The 5,207-nt window shown below is 33.0% G+C and overlaps 1 non-coding gene across 1 annotated transcript; it reads right to left on the bottom strand.

Moving 5' to 3' along the window:
- Positions 1-1,727: 1,727 nt before the first annotated feature.
- On the bottom strand, positions 1,728-1,799 carry TRNAI-UAU (transfer RNA isoleucine (anticodon UAU)). Its single transcript has one exon. It is a non-coding gene; the product is annotated as a tRNA-Ile (tRNA).
- Positions 1,800-5,207: the final 3,408 nt, after the last annotated feature.

Here is a 5,207-nt window from a genome sequence, read left to right as displayed (position 1 = left end):
ATAGTGCTTTTGCATAGGTGATCAATTCCCCTTGGATTTGCACAAGTAAATAGGGAATTTCCCTATTTTTTAGGAGCTTAATTCCTCTAGGATTGTGCAAGGAAATAAGAGGTTAGATGAGGCTTGAATTGGCTAAGTGTTGGCCATAGCAGGTTAGGAGGCAGGAGACCAAGATTGCACTACAGGGTGTGCTTCAGAGTTGAAGCAAGACATTGTAATTGTTTCTATTTTCATTTGAATTAATGCAAAGCATCAGAGACCAAGATTGCACTGCATGGTGTGCTTCAGAGTTGAAGCAAGACATTGTCATTGTTTCTCTTTTCATTTGAATTAATGCAAAGCATTGGAGCAGTTTTTCCAGTTAAGTTTCCCTGTAAATCATTGTGTTATTGTGGTTTTGATGGTTGCATTCTATTGCATGTGTTTCTAAATTGTGATTTCCATTCCACATAATAGTAGAAGAAGTTTGTAATCTCTTGTCTTCAATTCCAATACATCAGTAGTAGTAAATTTCTATTAATTTCTGCACAAAATTTTATTCCAAAATACACACATATTTATACATGTTATGTTATGTTATCTAAACATTTCAACTATGTCAAATTAGATAAAAATATAAATAAAAATAAATAAAATAAAATAATAAATTTAATAATTATAATTATTAATTAAAACATTTTAATTGGATCAAATTACATAACTAAAAATAAAAGTAAAATAAAATTAAAAAATAATAATATCATGTAATATAAACATTCGCTGTTTTGGGACATACAACCCATGGTATTCTTAACTCATGGTTTTCCCATGGTATTCTTGTAAAAATTTTAAGGTTTCATAATAAAAGCATTTCTATTAAACTCTCTGCTTTTCCTTTTTACTATTGTTTATTACTGGGATATGTATGCATAAAACTAACTTAATTTAATATAAAATAAATAATCTCTTTATTAATATGATGGGATATCTCTCTCTCTCTCTCTCTCTCTCTCTCTCTCTCTCTCTCTATATATATATATATATATATATATATATATATATAAGTAAGTTACCATAATTTGGGTATTAGTTGTTGTGGGAATGATATATGGTTTGGAAAAGCACAGAGAGACATGTATCAATAATTACTTCCATGAATGATTTTTTACCACTTGTAAGTGATTTCAAGTCTAATAATTAAATAATTAAACTATTTCTATTAAATGTTTTGGTTGACTTTTTAATTGTTATGTATTAATGGCAAATATAACTTGATTTAATATAAACTAAATAATCTCTTAATTTGCTTCACTACAACACAAAGGGGGTTTTAAAACAATTTTTGGGTAAATTGTCTAAACTTGAGACAAAAGAAAACTTGTCTATTATCTTAAATATTATCTTAAGTAGGTGTCTCAAATTAAATTGTCTTAAAATATTGTCTCTATAAAGAAAATATATAAGACAAGCATTTTTGTCTCTCCAGAGACAATTTCATTTTTGTCTCTCTAGAGACAATAGTTGGGATTAAAGACATATTGTCCTTAAAGAGACAATGTCTTTGATCCTAACTATTGTCTCTCTAGAGACACTAAAAAAATAACATTCAAAGATAATACAACATCACTTTTGTGTCTTTAGAGACAATATAAAATAATGAATCTAGAAAAATATCTCACCATTGAAATAAACCAATATCAAAAGTATTTAATTAAAAATAAACTACAATATTATTGATTAATTCATATTAGGACACAGTGGAATCGAACCACCAACCTCCTGCTTATAAAGCAGATGCTCTTCCATTAAGCTAGCATCCTTTAAATAATTATGTGAGAGTTATTAAATAGTTAAAATAAAAATACATCCAGATTAAAATCACAACAACTGAAATTATATCAAAATCGCTCTCAAAATAAATTTAATAAAAGAACTTTACAAAGCAGTCACAAATATCAGTCAATTGAAAATAATACTTTTGAATGGAATGGTTGAAAACAAAATAGCTAGATTTACATTAAAGTTGGACCAAAAATAATAAAACAACAAAAACCCTTGAAACACAAATATGCCAATAACTTTGCAAATAATATAGGCATGATGATCCGTTATTTTTGGTGGCTCCTTTCCACTAATGGTGAAGAAAAACATCATCAACATCTAAAACCTAACTCAAGGTGGAAGAGAATAATACCTACTCTTGCTACTAGGTATTTGGCATCACCAAGCTCATGTTATACTACTTAGTCTTGTGAGGAGTTTCCCGAATCAATTCAGTACTAGGATTTAGTCGAGGTTCATATTGCAAGCAGCTTGATGCCAGTCCAACTAGTTCAGTTGCATCTTCATTTGCATACTATCCATCTAAGGAAAAGTCCATTAGGACCAACACATTCTTCCCTCGTATAAAATATAAGGCCCGCAACAACAGTTCCCATATCATAATTTCTGACAGAATTTCAAATAACCATGGAGATTGGAATCTATAAGTATCATCAGAGAAACTTCAACCTCTACTAGACATATATGAAAATGAGGGTAAAAGATACCTGCTTTTCTATCTATCCCCAAGTATTTGAGATGGAAACCAACAAAGGGAAGGAAATGAGTTTCTGTAAACAAGAATACTTAAGATAGATTTTTTAGGAAACTGCAGGAAACAAAGGTAATGCCAAGAAACAATTTTGAAAAAGGTGAACAGAAGATCTTTTCATTGAAGTTATTTCCCTTCACCTACCATAAAATATCTTATTTTTTTTACTTGAGCTTCCATGTTTTAGAGATATTTCTTTTGATTTAGTGAGCTAGGGAAGAATTAGAAAACCCTTTATTTCCTTCTTTCTATTTTTTCAAATACAACTTCTAAAAAAATAATGCAAAAACATCGGAAGCTCCCAAGAAATTGCAAGAAACGATTGAGGCATTTCCAGCCTTTTGGAAACGATTTCTTGCATCTAAATTGATGAGACTCGTCATTGGGTAACTATATGGACCTTAATCCACCTCCTAGCTTAGTCAAATCAACTCTTCTCACAATTTATTAGATATTTTGATTGTATTTTGTTTAATGAGATGATTCAAAGTGAGATATTATGCCTAGTGGACTAACGTGCATTGATTGCAGGTTTGTGAGAGAAAATCATGGAATTTTGGCTAATTAATGGCTGAAACTCGAATGAGACAAGGAGGAGATATTTTAGGAGGAAGATCCTTCTCATTGACTCCTCCCTCATTCAAATATTCCTCCATCAATCACACTAGCTCGGAGTACAAGAATCAAGTCATGGAGATCAAAAGGCAGCCGAGCAAGTCACAGTTAAAGAGCTAGTTTATCTCAAGTTTGGGAGCCGAGCCTCCCTAGATTTAAGGAATTCATTGGAGACTTCAGTTGTATAAATAAAGAGGCCAAGAGCCTCATTAGGATTTGAATTTTTGCTGTAAAAACACTAGTCATTTTCGAGTTCAAGACTTGTGGAAGACATTGTTATGTAATTTTCTATTTTGATAATGAGAATGAGCAATTCCTTGATCCAGCACTGAGTTAACTTAGAGGGATGAAGCTCTTGGGTTAGGGCCCAACCCTAGCAGCAAAGGCTCCTCTTCTTATATTTGTATGCTTAGATTGATTTCATAGATTAATGGTTGAATTGTCTTTAGAATTATTTCATTGCAATAGTGTAGATTTGATCAGTTTTCTAATTAGTTTGCTTCCATTTGTGCTTTAATTTAGCAGTAGCTTAAAAGAGATAAAGGAACATCAAAAATATGTCAGTAGGTGGTTTTTTCCTCACTCCTTCCTTCAGGGATCATGGTTTGAGAAAAGAACTCCTATGCAGCCCCAAAAAGACAGAATTCTACTTTCTCATGGAATTTAGGGTTTTTTGTACTTAGGACAGCAATTGATCAGTTTGAAAGAGTAGGATTTAGTTATCATTTCTTTTATCTTTAGTCTCACATTATATATCATTAATGTTCCATCTTATTTTGCAAGTTTTCCTCATGCATGAAGTAGGCAACTAGCTCATGAAATTCTGTTTTCCTTAGATAATTGAAATTCTTCTTGTTTGCATAATTTTGGGTAAATGTCCATGTATGATGCAGTGCATGTGTTTCAGAAGTATAGAGAGATTTCATAGTCAACACCCTCATCACAACTTCATCCATCCATGATCATTCCTTTCTTTCACTAAAACCCTCACCAATTTCATCATTTCACAAGGCAAATCGAGCCATCTCTCAACTTTGGTTTTGAGTTATGAAGTGTTCCTAGGCAATCCCTTGCCTCATTACATCCACCAACCACCTTCCCTAAGCCTTCCATCACCTTCAACATCCATCCTTTTTCTCTCGGCTGTATCCTATAGAAATACAGGGGATTCTGTAGGTTTTCAGGACATCCTGTAAAACGCATTAGGATATCCTATAGGTTGACCTATAGTGGCCTGTTTTGAGGAACAATTGAGGAAAAAGCCTCTAGGAAGCTAGAAAAGGGTCCCTACTTGTCTCCCAAGCCTTCTGATCATTCACCATCATCCCTAAGCCACCTGCCACATCACCAAAATAGATTAGCTTTCACACTCTCACATAAGGAGACAAAAAGAAAAACATATTTATTTTATTCATTTACATGCATAGTAGTAGAAGGTTTGATGGTTTGAATCTACATGCTTAGGACAGTAGGATTGCATACATGTTAACTTAGCATTCTTTTGAAGCAAAGCCTCTTAGTAGTTAGTTAGAAAATGGTGTGTTTTAGCATTTGATTTCAATCTTTTTCCTTACTGCAGTAGACGAGCTTTCTTTTAGAGTAGATTTCCCTTTCCCTCATTGGTAATCAAGATTCTTCTGAATCCATAGAAGTTTGGTTTGGAAAACCTTAGTGGTCTATCGCCAGCTTAGCAGTGACAAAGAGCAGACTCATCACATTTACTTGTGTATACAACACTGTCACCTCCAAGTTTGTACGAACCCTGGGTTCATAAAGTAAAGTTGGTAGCCCCAGGAGTTTCAGAATTCTTGCTGCAATACTGGCGCTTATTACTCTTTGGCACCGTTGCCGGGGAGGTGTCTGAGTAATATGTGATTACTACTTTCTTTCTTCCATTTCTTGTCTTTGATAGTTTGCTATTAGCTTCATTTCTGCAAAAGTAATTTAGATGGTTTTCTTTTCCATTCTGCATTCTTTGCTTTCCTTTCCATTCTGCAAGTAACATTTCATCCAAGCAGTT

Source organism: Pinus tabuliformis, chromosome Q (assembly GCF_031772625.1).
Source record: "Pinus tabuliformis cultivar Carrire ecotype Pingquan chromosome Q, CPIR1, whole genome shotgun sequence".
In the NCBI taxonomy this organism is placed as follows: Eukaryota; Viridiplantae; Streptophyta; class Pinopsida; order Pinales; family Pinaceae; genus Pinus; species Pinus tabuliformis.
Note: the sequence above shows the minus strand (reverse complement) of the source record. Positions and strands in the feature narration are given on the sequence as shown.